We start from the raw sequence: 19,589 nt of genomic DNA, 5'->3' as shown, positions 1-19,589 counted from the left end.
AGAATTAAAATAATGATTTTCAAAATAAAAAAAAATGAATTTTGTAAATAAGAAAAAGAATTTTGAATTAAAAATAAAAAGAAAATATCAGAAACAGATTTTTAGAAAGGGAAAAGGGGACAGAGGGATCAAACCCGAGTTTTATACATAACCCGATGGGTTGGGAACCGGGTTAGACCAAGAACAGGTCCGCCGGAATCTGGGAAACACAGAAACCGGTGGCCGTTCTGGTCGCCGGTCTAAAATCCGGCCAGCTCCGACCTACCCCAAAACAGTACCATTTTCATCCGTTTTCAACACTAAAACGATCCAAATCATTGTCACATCTCATAGACAACATCCACAATGACAATACAGAATTGATTTTTCGATTCCGGCAATTACCGAACCAACGCCGGCGAAAATCCGGCCAGACATCGATCCTACACGTTTCTATACCAAATTGATCAGTTAATATGTCAAAACGATGCTGGGATTCTGTATAATGCATTCATATCATCAAAATAATCCAAGAATCACCCAATAAGAAACACCTAATTCGGGAAATAAACCCTAAATTACGAATTTACAAATTATTAATCGTTTGAAAGATTTGATGGCATAAACAGAAAGAGCATGAAAATCTGAACATTTTGATTACTCATACTTTAAAAACTGATATCTGTATCACCCTCAAATTTGGGTTTGATTCTCAAAATTCTTCAAGAACACCAAGAACACATATTTAAATAATTTTCAGAAAACCAAACCTTAATTTCTATATGATATTGAACTCTATTTTTGAAGTATAATATACCAAATTGACAAGAAAAATATTATCTACACGATGGAAGCATCAAATCACATCAACAACATCAAGAACAAATTTTCATAATTTAATTATTAAATAGTTTGAATATAAATAAATAAATTAGAAAATTACCTTGATTTCTGGACAAAAGCTGATGATTGATTCAGAAAGAGGATTTCGAGAGCTTCGTTTTGATATGCTGCACGCCCGAATCGGAGTTCGATAGCGCCTTCGTTCGTACGATTGATTCTCAGGAACGTATCGTTTTCTAGGGTTTTTCTCTATATTTACGTTATTTAACTGGTTGCAATTGAATGAACGAAATAAATGAAATAAGAAATAGGCTATTTATATTTATGGAATATTGGATCGTTCTGGATCATTTTGGATCGTTAAATTAGTTGCTTAGCCGCTAAGTAACTACAAAATGATCCAAAAATAGATTACTTAGCCGCTAAGTAACTATAAATACGATACAATTCAATACCAGAATTGGATAATTATCAAAACCGGGCTTTTCATAAAACGCTATATACGAAAATAATGTAAAAATATCCCGTTTCTCGAGAATACGGGTTTTGTTGATTTATCGAAATAACTATCGTATTGAAAATCTTGCGCCGGGCCGCGCACGGGTCAAACTGTAATCCGGATCAGAAAAGTCAAAATACGGAAAATGTCCGGAATTACCAGATTAGGTTAGGAAGGAGTTTTTGGAAGAGTTTCGGGCTGTAAAAACGCAAAAATGGTTGAAGTTGGAAGATTCCCGGCTTTACAAAATAATTTAGTAATTATTCAGAAAATAATTAATAAATACATAAATCATTATAAAATCATATAACAATCCAAAAATTACCAGAAAAATATCACAATTATCTATATTTTATTCTGGACATATAAAAATTAAAATACTCAAAGAATATCACATATAAACAGTCAAACATCAATTCCAATTATCAGATAATTCACCAAAATTCACATAAACAATTCCAAATATTAATAATAATATTTGAAAATATGGGATATCACAATCTACCCCCTTATAAGGATTCCGTCCTCGGAATCAGCAGAAGGAAGCACTAACGGATCTTCTAGCCAACTTTCCATTTCTGAATAACCTCAATTTTCGATAATCTCAAATAACTCTTGTATTCCTTGTATAATAAAACTTTTACAGGAGCTTCACTGTGCACCACTGTTCAATTCACACCCTTTAACCAATTCTTCAATAGAATCACTTTTTACTGATTGCGAGAAAGAAGAATAGAGAGAAAGATAGAGAGAAGAAAAGAAAGAGAGATAAAGAGAAATAAAGATACAGATCGACTTCGTTGTATGCCGTTGATATTTTAATTGCATTGCAATTCACTTTCGTCTTTCATAATTCCATCACATCGCCCTACTTTGACTTGACCAGGATACTTAACTTAACCTGATTGGCATACCTTCGAATATTCGAAATGATAAAATCATGGAATTTCAAAAAGAAAAGAATTTGATACCATAACGGGACCAAAATCTGAATTTGAGAAAAAGTATTGTTGAAATGAAAGAATAACTGAGAGATCAATATGATCAAACGAACTTGGTATTACGTGTCCAAATTAAGACACTACTAAAGGTTGTTAACCTTCTTGTAGTCACAACACACACAAGTGATGGCGTCCCATCCAACTCCTATCACACAGACAGGTATACCTTGTGTCCCCTATAGTTAGGGTTGTTCATCTTAGTTAGAATAAAAGAATATGAAAGAAATTCAAAATCAAATGGATAAAACTGAAAAGATTTCAAAGCTGATATTTCCGGAGAAAAATGAAATCCAGAAAACAAGATTCTGGAACAAAATAATTAAACGAATGTTAGGGAATATATCCTCTAACAATTACTTCTTTTTGAGAGATGTCAAAAGGAATTATAAAAGAGAAGGTATTGCCAAGGTCTTAATACTTATCTTCTGTTTGAACTCTTCAGTTGACTCGCCATCTAATTCTAGACACTTTTTCATGTTCCAAGGATATCGATAATCTTCATCGTCGTCGAATCGTAGTAGCCTCGAAAGATTCCACAACAGAAGTTTGCAGCTTCCCGGGATTCCATCCAGCTCAGCACAACCATCTCAACGAATGCGCCTATCTTAACTTATTCGTTGGTACTATATCCGATAGTCCAACAAGAACTCGATATGAGCTCAAACGTCCTCACATAGCTATACACACTCCTACACACTCTCGTTCCTAGTTTACTATAACCTCAACTCTGATACCAACCTGTAACGCCCCCAAATCCGGGGTCAGAGGATTTGGTCGTCACTATAAAATCTCAATCCAAATTAACCTGTTAAATCGATAAATAAATGTCAGCGGAAGATATTTAGCATAAATGACCCCAACTAATCCAAGATCTTTTAAGGTTACAGTTCTAGAAACAAGAATTCCAAATTCCATCAATAAATTTTTCACTTTCTTTTAAAACTCTTTTCAATAAATTCCAATCTCAAAACTAAACCCACTAGTATAACTTCGAAAGGAAGTATACTAGGCCCAACTATAAAATACACAACTATAATATAATATAATATAAACAACTTTGTACAATAAAACTTACACTAGTTCGCAAACCCTGGACCAACCACCTTCCAAAAGCTTCTTCTTTGCTTCCTCGAATTACGCAGCTAAACAGCGCAAGCTAATCCTCACTGGAGGTTAAATTTAAAAACAGGCAAGTATGAGCGGAAGAAATGCTCAGCAAGATGATTATAGCGAATATAGGGTCGTTTTGATATAAAACCGACATTTGCATTAGAGCAGAACATTTAAAATCATAATTGCTGAATCATAAAATTTTAGTTGAGGAATCCCAGAATTGATTCCTTAATTATATTCAAAACCATTTTGATATTTTTGAGCGAAATGCTTCAGCCATACTTTGAATCTTGACGAGAATAAAACTCATAAAAAAGTGTTTACGGAAATATCGTAAACAACAATAATATGAAATAATGATTATGGACTGAATCACAAACTTTATTCAAAACCAAAACACTTGATAAATCATACCTTATAAGATTATCAAAAGCAATATAATAATTCAGATTGAAATCCTCGAACAACGATGTGTTGCCGCCGGTGATCAGCCGCGGAGCAACACCGGTATGCCGAAGCATATCCAACTAAACAAAGGGGTACACAAGCCACATATCGGCCTAGCAAGGTGTTATATCCTGTATAACACATAGCTCGCACTGGACCGCCGCCACGACCTCTTACGCAACCATCCAATCTTAAAACATTTTATTGAAAGGGGTCATAATACTCGACACCCTTATAAACTTTTATTCCCCCATTTACTTGGGCAGGAATACTCGCAAAACCAACTCTTTTTTTTTCTCAAAACCCAAAACATTTATAAATCCATTCATTTAATAAGTAAAATCACTTAAGTATTCTGAACATAGAATAGCAGAAGAGTATTTGCATGATAATTCAGCGATATGTAAACATTTATATATTCTGAACTGAGAATAGGGAAAACAATACTTGCATAATAGGATTCAAAATAAATATCACTTGAACAATAAGTGATGATAGGGATAATTGCCTTTGGGTTTTAGCAGTTAGTCACACTCGCAAAGACGCATCCATTCTGACATTCTGTCTCAAAACATCACTGTCCTTCTTTTCAACACTCTACTGATATGCTGCTCCTGCGATTGCTAGAAGCCAGTTATTCAATACCATTCTATCTCATTCTTCCCAATGTCTTGCCCCGATCAACTCGAGCTATCCGCATCTATAATTAAAAGATACAATTTTAATCGCCTAAATGATAATTACTCGATGAACTGCACGTCAAAATCCTATCGTCTACCCATACGATAGCCCACACATAAAGAAGACAGTCAAACACAAGACCATTGACCCACATACACACGTAATTCATAGAACACGTAAGCACATAATCCACGTATCACATAATTTATATCACATATGACTCGGTTCGCCAAAAGGTCCGACTAGGTACGTTTAAAACTAAAATCGGGTCAAAGATATGATTTTTCGATCAACAATCGACTCAGAATGACTTGTAAAATAATCGACCTTTCAAAACAAAAGGATTTGGGTCTCGAAACTATTTTTATTGAAAGCGGAATATTTTTCTGAGTCTAGAGGCGTTCGTTTCATATTAAACGGACAAACGATTGATTTAATATGAATTTTTGAACATTTTTCGGAATTAAAACGGGTCTCCGTATCATTTTATAACTAAATAATAGGTCTCGAACACCCAAAAATAAATTTATAAGAATTATCGAGCCTGGAAAATAATTTAAAATAATATTTTAAAGCTCGAAACTATTTTTCAGAATTTTTAAATCAAAAATAAATAATTAAATCTAATTAAATAATCAATTAAAATAAATTAATAACTAATTAAATTAATTAATCAATTAATATTTAAATTAATTAACTAATTAAATAATTAATTATCAATTAAAATTAAATAACTAAATAATTTGGATTTATTTTTGAATTAAAATAAATTTTCAGAATTAAAATAATGATTTTCAAAATAAAAAAAATGAATTTTGTAAATAAGAAAAAGAATTTTGAATTAAAAATAAAAAGAAAATATCAGAAACAGATTTTTAGAAAGGGAAAAGGGGACAGAGGGATCAAACCCGGGTTTTATACATAACCCAATGGGTCGGGAACCGGGTCAGACCAAGAACAGGTCCGCCGGAATCTGGGAAACCCAGAAACCGGTGGCCGTTCCGGTCGCCGGTCTAAAATCCGTCCAGCTCCGACCTACCCAAAAACAGTACCATTTTCATCCGTTTTTAACACTAACACGATCCAAATCATTGCCACATCTCACAGACAACATCCACAATGACAATACATAATTGATTTGTCGATTCCGGCAATTACTGAACCAACGCCGGTGAAAATCCGGCCAGACATCGATCCTACACGTTTCTATACCAAATTGATCAGTTAATATGTCAAAACGATGTTGGGATTCTGTATAATGCATTCATATCATCAAAATAATCCAAGAATCACCCGATAAGAAACCCCTAATTCGGGAAATAAACCCTAAATTATGAATTTACAAATTATTAATCGTTTGAAAGATTTGATGGCATAAACAGAAAGAGCATGAAAATCTGAACATTTTGGTTACTCATACTTCAAAAACTGATATCTGCATCACCCTCAAATTTGGGTTTAATTCTCAGAATTCTTCAAGAACACCAAGAACACATATTCAAATAATTTTCAGAAAATCAAACCTTAATTTCTATATGATATTGAACTCTGTTTTTGAAGTATAATATACCAAATTGACCAGAAAAATATTATCTACACGATTGTAACACCCCCAATCCGGTGTCGGGGATCCGGGTTGTCACGAGTTTCATTTCCCTTAATAATACTTAATCTTAATAATCAACCAACTATTACGTACTGTGACCCCACAATATACACAAACACCACAAGTTATAGTCTCAGAGATGAATATCCCAAAAATAACACAAGTCATTTTATTCCACAATTATAAGACATTACACCTCAAAAGGGTTTCTGAATAAATTTACATATTCTTTGCCATTATTACAATTCATAAATATACATAAGTCTGGTATATCAAAAGTTGAAAGCCTAGCCTATTGGTAGTTCCTACCTCAGCCACAACGACATCAACGCCTACAGGAAACTGCGGAACGTTTCCTATCCGCTCACGAATTGGGAGCTTGGTCCTGTTCATCTTGTCTATCTGTTGTTGTGTGATGAAAGAAGAAAGTAAGGGTGAGCAACAAGCCCACCGAAATAATATGTATAATAATTAAAAATATATGAGCATTCTCATAGTACTCATGAAAGTCTTGGTCAAGAAGAAATGAACCAAGTTTGATCTCTTAAAGCGACCAAGTCGCAAAATATTTAGTATATATGTATATATACTTTTCAAAATCTTGAAATCCTCTGTCATGTATAATATACACAGAGTTCCAGTTTATAACTGTATATAAAAAACTATCGTTGCAAGGTGATCTCATATATCTAACCTTGTCTCAACATTTTTCTGAAAATCTTTGTCATGCATAAGATAATCATTAACCAGATATAAGTTGAAAAGATGAAGTTACAAAATACTCCAATATACTTATATCTTTTCCGAATACTACTTGAACTACCACCGTTCAAGTTATAATTAGTTTCAAAAGTTCATCACACAGATGAGACTACAAGATAAGACTTGAATAGATTCAATCTTTGAAATATTATTAAATGAAATGAAGTTACGAGATACTTCATTAAGTCCCGATATATATATCCATATATATCTCTCATACATTTCCTGAAAACCTCTGTCATGTAAAGTATGAACAAAGTTGCAATATCCAATGAATTTGGAAAGAAAAGAATTTTGGCATAAACCCGATATCTTGCTAATCAGGCAAAGATACCAATAAGTAAACTTTTCTACTAGTAGATGGATTAATTCCTCGCCGGTCATCACCCTGGCCGCATTAGGACCTCGCGCTAGACTGTTACCCGGCCACTCACGCGTGGATGGACTATCACCCAGCCTCTTACACCTTCATAGACCGTACCCCGGCCTGTCGCTTATGCCGACTCAATTAGATGGACTTACTTCCCGAACGTTGGGCAAGTAATCAAATTGTTTTCTCAAAACAGCAACCTCGTTGCGAATATAAAATACACCACAGAGCCGGATCCCTAAGATTTTGAGCGAGTATTTAAATCCCCTTCGAAAGGAAGATCTTAAATATAAAAATGAGTTTTGGGATCCGCTCTAACTTTTAAAAATCATTTCGAAGACTCGAAAACATTTTTAAGAATATTTGGAGTAATGCTGCTTTAATGAAATAAATCAGTCCCGATATATTAGAAAATATCTGAATATTATTATTTAAATAATATTCCCAAAAGGATAATCCTTATAAAAATAATTGAAGTAGAATTTTTAAAACTTATACTTGAAATGAATAATAAATAACCAAAGATACACTTATACGAAAGTACGATCTTTATTTGAATAATCGAAAATAAGTTTGATTATCGAAACATTATTCTTTAATAAAATAAAGAATATTATTTAATATATAAGCGGAGTCATAAGTCCTCAAATGAATATTCAAAATAATATTCATTAAATAAAATAAACGGAGTCTTAAGTGCTCGAATGAATATTCATAATAATACTCATTAAATAAAGTAAGCGGAGTCATAAGTCCTCGAATGAATATTCAGAATAATATTCATTAAATAAAATAAAGTTATCGAATAAACCTTATTCGATTTATAGTTTTGAAAACTATATCAATATATATATATATAAATATATATATATATATATTATACTCGGGAACATCGACTCCCGGTTTAGAAAAATATTCACATTTGGGTCCCCTATACTAAGGGTATACGCAACTACTACTTATCTCTAGCATAGGTATTATGCAACTTATAAGCATTTGAATTGATAATAGAATATCAAAATTATGAAACAGGCATGCATATAAATATCATATCACATGCTCCAATATATCGCAAGACTTTGCTAATAATAATCATGCACTTATCACAAGATAATGCATATACATATATACATCACAACAACAGTATAACGGGTAGAAAACTTGCCTGAGTGCTCCCGGATAGACTTAAGCTTAGAGTGGGCCCGATAACCTATGAACAACAACATAAGTCGGAATTAAACCTCGGTCGCTTAAGAAACTAGACTTTAACCAATTGAACCCTAACGTTCGCTTTTGCGCTTAATGATTCACTTAAGTCGCTCGAGTACCCTCGGCTCCACCATTTTTAATAATTTAACCATTAAGAATTTTAAGGCGATTCTTTCGCGAGTACCCTGCCAACTGCCTAATCCACTTAACATAATTGTTTCATACTCCAATTAGTCATTTAATGTCTTTAACCAATGTTTCAAAGTAAGGCGAGGGGTAATGGTTCGTTCGCGAAACGCCGTTACCTAAAACGGTCGTTTCTCCTAAACCGTATATCGGATTCAAACGAACCACATATCAAAACGAAGCTCGTAACATGAACTATCTAATCATGGCAATGGTCAAAACCTAACAGTGAGTTCTAGGGTCCTGATGTTAAGAACAAAACAGTCTAAAGTAAATCGGACATTACGACGGCTATGTTTACGTGATTACCAATTTTTATCCTACTCCAAATCAACCACCAATCAACCACAATTCAACCATACAACCAAACTCCATACATACAATGCTACAACAGCCCCAACAACTCAATATTTCCAAATTTATACTACTTCCCAACATGAACTAAAAGCTTACTTAAGTTCTTTAACTAATCAACAAGATTTACAACTCCAAACACATCACAAAACCAACACATCTCTAAATACACAATAATCAAGCTTCTCATGAACCATACCAAATACAAAAACTCTAAATACACAAAAGTAGGGCTAGGGTATGAGATTATACCTTCCTTGATGAGTAAAAGTAACTAAGGAGCTTGGAATCACCCTTGAAAGTCCTTACCAAAGCTTAATCTAAACAAAAACTCAAGAACAAAATTTTAAGTTCTTGAAAAACACTATTCACCCTCTTCTTCCATGAATTTTAGGAAGAGATTGTGAAGGAATTTGAAGCTTAAACTTATAGGATATCTATATCTATGCACAAGGAACCTTAGATAATTACCTCACTAATTAATGAAGCTTGGAACTTGGATTTGGGTTTTTTTCTTCTTGAAAATGGAAAAGGGCCGAGAGCTTCTCTTGGAAAAATGAAGTCAAGATGTGTTTTTGTATTTGTGATTTGTTTTGCTTGGTTTCTAGGTTTTTGTTTTGTTTAATTACCCTTTTATTAATGTAAAATTGTGTGGTTTATAATCAACTAACCTTCCTTCCTTTTTGGTCATGCTTATGTCATCTTCCCATGTCATCCACCCACACTTGTCCTCTTCTTGTTGGTGTGGTGACATCATCATCACTAACCTCTTTGATTAGTTCCTAATTACTTGGCTAATGACCGCTGATCTGTTATACGGTTCGCTTAACTTTGGTTTTCATTTATCGTTTGAGGGATCATACCCGGGATCTTATTACTTGGGTCTTCTTAACCTTTCTCAATACATTATATTCCTTTTATGATCCTCTCTTATAATCCTTGAATTTAAATCCTTTTTATCCTGTTACCTTATACTCAATTCTTTCGGTATCTGGTGGATTTTCGGGAAAAAATCAAAGTATTCGAATTTGGATTCTGACGATCTTTACATACACTTATATACCATATACAGTACTAATAAGATCTCAGAATAACAATAAAAGAACCCCTACATAGTGTGGTATGTAAAGTTTTCTTATTCAGCATAATCAACAAAATTACTATTCATAAGGGTTTCAAAAATTTCAAAAATTGGGCTTATTACAGTCTCCCTCCTTAAAAGGATTCCGTCCCGGAATCAGGAAAAAAAATGAATAGGGATACTCTCTTAGCTTTGCACTTTCTAATTCTCAAGTTAATTTTCCCATATTGTGGTACTACCACCAACTCTGACTAGTTTGATAATACTTCTCCTAAGCACTTGTTCCTTTTCGATCTATAACCCTTCCTGGTTGCTCCATATAGGTTACGTCTGGTTGCATGTCTATGCGCTCATACGCCCCTATTTGTCTGGCATCCGAATTACACTTCCTTAACATTGGTACGTGGAACACGTTATGAACTTGCTACATGCTCGGGGGTAGGGCTAGCTCATATGCTAACTTCCCAATACGTCTTAATATATTCAAGGGTCTAACAATTCGTGGGCTTAGCTTTCCTTTCTTTCCGAACCCCGTCCAACCTTTCCAAGGGAATACCTATAACAGCACTAGGTCCCCTACTTCCTATTCTTTGTCCTTTCGTGTCGAATCAACATACTTCTTATATCCATCTTGGGCTACTACCAGCCGTCCTTTGATTAGATCTATTATATCCTTGGTCCTTTGGACTACTGCGGGTCCGAGCATCTTGCGCTCTACAACTTCATCCTAACATAAGGGAGATCGACGTGGTCTTCCCTCAAGGATCTCATAAGGCGATACCTAGATAGTGACATACGATCAATTATCGTAAGAAAACTCAATCTGCGTTAAGTGATCATTCCAAATTTCTTTCAAGTCTATTGTACAGACTCTCATTATCTCATCTAGATCCATAACTTTTGCTTTTCAATACCCACTCTTTTCCAGTTCGTAATCGTTACTATCTTCCGTACATAATACTATACTGGTTACACCTTTGCTCGTTAGCATTCTATAACCTTTTAATAATCGCATCAACCTTAGTATCACGAACGCGTTAGAATCAGAATACCACCATACTTGGTACCACTTCATCTCTAGCTGCCCCCATCTTCGAAAGCTTGGTCCTTCATATAGAAGTAAAAGAATTTATTTAGAGATCACTATGATCATGAACACTTGTTATATCACATAGTTAGTACAGAAGGTGGCCAACCTTTAGTACTTGACAAGCAATTAAACAACATGTGGTATCCTACTAGGCTTCTATCACACAGATAGATAGTCATTCGACAATACATCCCCTTCTGGAAGGGTTGTTCTTCTCAGCTTACATGAAATGAAAAGAAGAGTAAAGAACGAACGGAAGAGAATTGTATATATATAAAATATACTGCCATAAAATATCTGCCTTGGAATCTACCTCTGAACTATAGAGGTTTGTCATAGGAGAACAAAACATATACGTATATATATCAACATTAGGTATTATAGCATCGTATTTCACATAACTAAATATTTTTAATATTCTGTCCATCATTCTATGGACCCATGCTCTTGAGCGAGCTTATACACAATCACCTTTGAAACTTCCTCGACATCGAAAATCGAATCTGGGATCTCATTCTAGACATCATTGTTACTAGAATTCTATGCTTGCACCGCAACCTTCCTAGTATAGTAATACGACTCTCTATTGATAAGAAGGAATAAATATTCAATAGGTAAATAATCGACCTAGTTTTTCAATCAAAGATAACTTATATGTTAACACGACCCGATTAGTGGTACTCAATCTCAACATCCATTCCAATACAACTCTCACGGTTGTAATCAGCTCATTACTCGCAGAATCATTGCTGCATTTCTATAGTCCACCACTGATCTACTGTCATCATTTACTTTCCATAAAATCTTAATATCTAACCATACGGAGTCTATACATGTCGTATAGAATTCTTCTAAGGAGGTAACATGATCATCGCTCATGATTCATGAAGAACACTCCTGAACTTGACGCACATATGACATAAAGCAGATAAAATTTCAGAAGAGTTTCAATCAAAGTAACGATAACAGGTTAATACCATTCTTAATCATATGCCTTCAATAGAAGACTTAACTCAAAGGTTCGTTTAGTCCTTTTTGAAACATGGTCCTGGATTATTCTCAAGATAGGACCTTCTAAGATAGATAGCCCGCTCACAGCGATTACATGAATTAAATCTTTACCAAACTACTATTACGGTTGAGTATCGCACAATCATCAGAAGGAATGTCAATCTTTCACACCATAATACAACCTTCATGGCTTTAACCATCATCACTGTATTCCTCTGGCACGAGCGCCTATAATTGTCCTCTTACACTTAAAGTTTTGGCCACCTCTTTGGCCTTTCCTGATAGTAAAATTTCCTTACAATCGATGTCATTTTAACCACCTCCAAATAAATTTTCTACCTCATTTCAATCACTGCTTATGTGAAAATGCTTTTCTTAAGTCCTAGTGAGAAAAAAATCACCATTTTTCCATAAGTCATTGCCTTAGTCTTTAGATGTGAACATTGTCACGACTGACTCTCGATCATACTTATGACGTCTTTTATCTTGGGTCATTCTTACTTTAACAATTCTGACCTCCGTTGGTTCAATCTATACTTCTTATGGTTTAACACGTGCCCACCTGGCATTATTATAATTACGCCATATTTCCTTTATCAACATTTCTATTCTTCAGAACTTTGAATATTACCTTTCTCCTTATAAAACCTCTAAGGTTATCCTTGAATCGTTCTCCTGTATTCCCTAGATACAGGGCATATCATGATACCATTTACTAATACTAGAATCATTATCTATAGAGTTCTGAAAACTTTCTCCACTGATCTTTAAAGATTGTTGTTGCCTTAGTCCTTCGTTCCATACTACCCAACTCATAATATCCCTATTAAGGGTGAAATGCCATCCTTTATGCATTCCCCTAGGATTCATTTTAAGTTACCGATGTTTTATCCTTAATTCCACCTTTAAAAAGGTACATGCATCCTTACATGGATAAATCAAGTCATATATCCCTGATAAGGGTATCTTATTCAATCATTCACATCTCCATAGTATATGCCTAATTTCACAATAACATCTGTATTCAAAATGAGGTCAATCAATATGGCCTCCAAAAGATAAAACGGTTATCTACTTTTCTTGCCTGATTCAGTAATGATAACAGGGATGTTCTAGAAGATATTGGTCATGTTCAACGTGAACTTCTTTTTACTAAATCCTCATTTACTTTTGTCGTTTATCTCAACAGTCATCTCAATGTTGAGATATCTTCTATACTTGGTGTCTCCCCTTTTGGGAATCAATTGACATGCGTTACTTATATTTCACATTCTTGAAGGTTACTTCCTTCATCCAATTTTCCTAATTTCTTACTTTCTTGTCTCCTCAGTCTATCCGCGTCTCATTAGTTATCCTTCGAACTATCTCAAGGTTTCCTCGAATCCTCCCAACTTACAGGGGATAAAATATATGTATCTCTTATGCCTTCAACCATCAACTTTAACTCATGGTGAATCACCCTCATCCTGACGATTACATACTTTTCTATTTTTATTGCTACGAGTCTTTAGGGTTTCCTCATACCCAACTCCCTTATCATTCCTCAAACTTTATTGCCTTTATATTCCTTTCCATTTCAGTTTCTTTTTTATTTACCTCTCTCTTACAATCATTTCACGAACCCACTAATCATTGACTTTAAACATCACGTTGTTCTGGGATTCTTGTCATCAGAACGAATCTTGACAACTTTTACAATCTTAGATTCATAATTTATCATACTCGTCCGCCTTTGTTTCGGATCTAAAGCTTTTACACTATCTCCATAACCTTGGGAATTACTTTCCCGAAAACAATTGTCTGAACTTTAATCAATTTATTATAACCTCTGGCTCTGTGCCTTTCTTGGCCTTTCACCAATGGGTGGCCTCTCTCTTAGGAAGGTAAGTGATAAAAACATTTTTTTGCGCTTCGTTAATCATTTAGAATCTCAAATGATTCCTCTATTTCCTTTAGCCAAGCTCTTTCCTCGACTGGGTCAACCTGTTCCTCGGAACTCTGAGAGCTTAGCGACTTAAAGGTCATGAAAGGATTTCCTACCGCATTGTTTCCTCAATGTGGTGGTTGGGAATAAGAGTATAAGTTATGTTTAGACAGGTCCATGAATTTCCGTATAGGAGTACCGTCTCGGTTTTCCTTATCTTGCTTGACTTCTGTTTTCTCAGTATGAAATGTTTCATCCTTCTCCCATAATCAGGGTTATCTTATACGTTAAAATCCTTGTTTTTCATTTCATTATGCTATGGTTCCTTCTATTTTGATGGCGACCTCCCTGACTATCACATTCAGGGTTTGCCCTAAATCTTATTCCTCGAACTATGACTTTCATCTAAGATCCCGTCCTTAAGCTCTTGAACGTTTGGAACCAAAATTCTGTAGGAACACCTCATTATTCCATTATCATCTTTCTCGGTATTAATCTCTTCTCTATTTTTATTTTTTTGCTCCCTGCCTTCATTCATCATTTTTTCTTGCCACAATATGATCTTCTCCAATAATTCGGGCTGTATTGCAATCTCAAACAGCTTTTCGGTACCGGCTCCGGTTACCTTCACTTCTCTTTCCATTTTCTCAAAATCATCAACTCTCCCAAAGACAGTTTCATCTCGAGTCTCTCGTTTATACTAAGGGCATTAGCCACCATTTTGGCTTTCCCTGGATGATAAAGAATCTCGTAATCGTTATCCTCGATTAGCTCTATCCACCTCCTCTGGCGCATGTTGAGCTCTTTCTGCGTAAAAATGCACTAGAGCACTTATGGCTTATGTAAATCTCGCACTTCTCTCCATACAAGTAGTGCCTCCAATCTTTAGGGAAAAAATATTGCCACGAGTCCAAGCTCATGGGTGGGGATATCGAATTTTATATTCCCTTAATTGTCTTGACGCGTACGTGATTACCTTGTTGTGCTGTATAAGAAGCACCCTAATTCCTTATGTGAAGCGTCACTACACATCACAAAATCTCCTTTTCCATCCGGCAACGCCATCATAGGGGCCGTCACCAATCTTTGCTTCAGTTCTTGAAAGTTGTTCTCATATTTCTCTATCCATTCGAATTTGTCAGTCTTACGAGTAAGCGCATTAAAGGGGCTACTATCTTTACGAACTTGAACGAACCTCCGATAGTAACCGGCCAATCCTACCTCTGGTAGTCACCCTAACCATAGTCATCAATTCCTCAGTGGTCCTTTATTCATTCTTTTCAGGATCCTCCACGGGATCCTCCTCAGCAACAATCCCTTCTAGGACAACATCCTCAACCGCTACATCCTCAATATGAACATCATCCGGTCCTGCGTTAGGACGCTCTATCGGATCCATAATTTGATCTCCAATAAGTAATAAAACATCATCACGCTGTTGCTCCTCAACCTCAGGGTTCGGAGTCCCGCTACCATATACGATAACGAACTACGCTTCTATCACGATATTTATAAGGGTTCCCATAAAGGTTTTAACTGTCAGTACTAGTTAGGTAGTCCGACTATGAACTTGGCAAGAGTTCTTATTATCTTAGTGAACTTATTATTTTAACGTCACATCATCTCTGAGGTTTATAACGCTTGGCTCTGATACCATTTCTGTAACACCCCCAATCCGGGGTCGGGGATCCGGGTTGTCACGAGTTTCATTTCCCTAAATAATACTTAATCTTAATAATCAACCAACTACTACGTACTGTGACCCCACAATATACACAAACACCACAAGTTATAGTCTCAGAGATGAATATCCCAAAAATAACACAAGTCATTTTATTCCACAATTATAAGACATTACACCTCAAAAGGGTTTCTGAATAAATTTACATATTCTTTGCCATTATTACAATTCATAAATATACATAAGTCTGGTATATCAAAAGTTGAAAGCCTAGCGTATTGGTAGTTACTACCTCAGCCACAACGGCATCAACGCCTACAGGAAACTGCGGAACGTTTCCTATCCGCTCACGAATTGGGAGCTTGGTCCTGTTCATCTTGTCTATCTGTTATTATGTGATGAAAGAAGAAAGTAAGGGTGAGCAACAAGCCCACCGAAATAATATGTATAATAATTAAAAATATATGAGCATTCTCATAGTACTCATGAAAGTCTTGGTCAAGAAGAAATGAACCAAGTTTGATCTCTTAAAGCGACCAAGTCGTAAAATATTTAGTATATATGTATATATACTTTTCAAAATCTTGAAATCCTCTGTCATGTATAATATACACAGAGTTCCAGTTTATAACTGTATATAAAAAAATATCGTTGCAAGGTGATCTCATATATCTAACCTTGTCTCAACGTTTTTCTGAAAATCTTTTTCATGCATAAGATAATCATTAACCAGATATAAGTTGAAAAGATGAAGTTACAAGATACTCCAATATACTTATATCTTTTCCGAATACTACTTGAAATACCACCGTTCAAGTTATAATTAGTTTCAAAAGTTCATCACACAGATGAGACTACAAGATAAGACTTGAATAGATTCAATCTTTGAAATATTATTGAATGAAATGAAGTTACGAGATACTTCATTAAGTCCCGATATATATATCCATATATATCTCTCATACATTTCCTGAAAACCTCTATCATGTAAAGTATGAACATAGTTGCAATATCCAATGAATTGGAAAGAAAAGAATTTTGGCATAAACCCAATATCTTGCTGATCAGGCGAAGATACCAATAAGTAACCTTTTCTACTAGTAGATGGATGAATTCCTCGCCGGTCATCACCCTGGCCGTATTAGGATCTCGCGCTAGACCGTTACCCGGCCACTCACGCGTGGATGGACTGTCACCCAGCCTCTTACACCTTCATAGACCGTACCCCGGCATGTCGCTTATGCCGACTCAATTAGATGGACTTACTTCCCGAAAGTTGGGCAAGTAATCAAATTGTTTTCTCAAAACAGCAACCTCGTTGCGAATATAAAATACACCACAGAGCCGGATCCATAAGATTTTGAGCGAGTATTTAAATCCCCTTCGAAAGGAAGATCCTAAATATAAAAATGAGTTTTGGGATCCGCTCTAACTTTTAAAAATCATTTTGAAGACTCGAAAACATTTTTAAGAATATTTGGAGTAATGCTGATTTAATGAAATAAATCAGTCCCGATATATTAGAAAATATCTGAATATTATTATTTAAATAATATTCCCAAAAGGATAATCCTTATAAAAATAATTGAAGTAGAAGTTTTAAAACTTATACTTGAAATGAATAATAAATAACCAAAGATATACTTATACGAAAGTACAATCTTTATTTGAATAATCGAAAATAAGTTTGATTATCGAAACATTATTCTTTAATAAAATAAAGAATATTATTTAATAAATAAGCGGAGTCATAAGTCCTCAAATGAATATTCAAAATAATATTCATTAAATAAAATAAACGGAGTCTTAAGTGCTCGAATGAATATTCATAATAATACTCATTAAATAAAGTAAGCGGAGTCATAAGTCCTCGAATGAATATTCAGAATAATATTCATTAAATAAAATAAAGTTATCGAATAAACCTTATTCGATTTATAGTTTTGAAAACTATATCAATATATATATATATATAAATATATATATATATATATTATACTCGGGAACATCGACTCCCGGTTTAGAAAAATATTCACATTTGGGTCCCCTATACTAAGGGTATACGCAACTACTACTTATCTCTAGCATAGGTATTATGCAACTTATAAGCATTTGAATTGATAATAGAATATCAAAATTACGAAACAGGCATGCATATAAATATCATATCACATGCTCCAATATATCGCAAGACTTTGCTAATAATAATCATGCACTTATCACAAGATAATGCATATACATATATACATCACAACAACAGTATAACGGGTAGAAAACTTGCCTGAGTGCTCCCGGATAGACTTAAGCTTAGAGTGGGTCCGATAACCTATGAACAACAACATAAGTCGGAATTAAACCCCGGTCGCTTAAGAAACTAGACTTTAACCAATTGAACCCTAACGTTCGCTTTTGCGCTTAATGATTCACTTAAGTCACTCGAGTACCCTTGGCTCCACCATTTTTAATAATTTAACCATTAAGAATTTTAAGGCGATTATTTCGCGAGTACCCTACCAACTGCCTAATCCACTTAACATAATTGTTTCATACTCCAATTAGTCATTTAAGGTCTTTAACCAATGTTTCAAAGTAAGGCGAGGGGTAATGGTTCGTTCGCGAAACGCCGTTACCTAAAACGGTCGTTTCTCCTAAACCGTATATCGGATTCAAACGAACCACATATCAAAACGAAGCTCGTAACATGAAATATCTAATCATGGCAATGGTCAAAACCTAAAAGTGAGTTCTAGGGTCCTGATGTTAAGAACAAAACAGTCTAAAGTAAATCGGACATTACGACGGCTATGTTTACGCGATTACCAATTTTTATCCTACTCCAAATCAACCACCAATCAACCACAATTCAACCATACAACCAAACTCCATACATACAATGCTACAACAGCCCCAACAACTCAATATTTCCAAATTTATACTACTTCCCAACATGAACTAAAAGCTTACTTAAGTTCTTTAACTAATCAACAAGATTTAGAACTCCAAACACATCACAAAACCAACACATCTCTAAATACACAATAATCAAGCTTCTCATGAACCATACCAAATACAAAAACTCTAAATATACAAAAGTAGGGCTAGGGTATGAGATTATACCTTCCTTGATGAGTAAAAGTAACTAAGGAGCTTGGAATCACCCTTGAAAGTCCTTACCAAAGCTTAATCTAAACAAAAACTCAAGAACAAAATTTTAAGTTCTTGAAAAACACTATTCACCCTCTTCTTCCATGAATTTTAGGAAGAGATTGTGAAGGAATTTGAAGCTTAAACTTATAGGATATCTATATCTATGCACAAGGAACCTTAGATAATTACCTCACTAATTAATGAAGCTTGGAACTTGGATTTGGGTTTTTTTCTTCTTGAAAATGGAAAAGGGCCGAGAGCTTCTCTTGGAAAAATGAAGTTAAGATGTGTTTTTGTATTTGTGATTTGTTTTGCTTGGTTGCTAGGTTTTTGTTTTGTTTAATTACCCTTTTATTAATGTAAAATTGTGTGGTTTATAATCAACTAACCTTCCTTCCTTTTTGGTCATGCTTATGTCATCCTCCCATGTCATCCACCCACACTTGTCCTCTTCTTGTTGGTGTGGTGACATCATCATCACTAACCTCTTTGATTAGTTCCTAATTACTTGGCTAATGACCGCTGATCTGTTATACGGTTCGCTTAACTTTCGTTTTCATTTATCGTTTGAGGGATCATACCCGGGATCTTATTACTTGGGTCTT

This window comes from Apium graveolens, chromosome 5, assembly GCF_009905375.1.
Source record: "Apium graveolens cultivar Ventura chromosome 5, ASM990537v1, whole genome shotgun sequence".
Classification (NCBI taxonomy): domain Eukaryota; kingdom Viridiplantae; phylum Streptophyta; class Magnoliopsida; order Apiales; family Apiaceae; genus Apium; species Apium graveolens.
The sequence above is the reverse complement of the archived record's forward strand: the minus strand, read 5'-3'. Positions refer to the sequence as shown.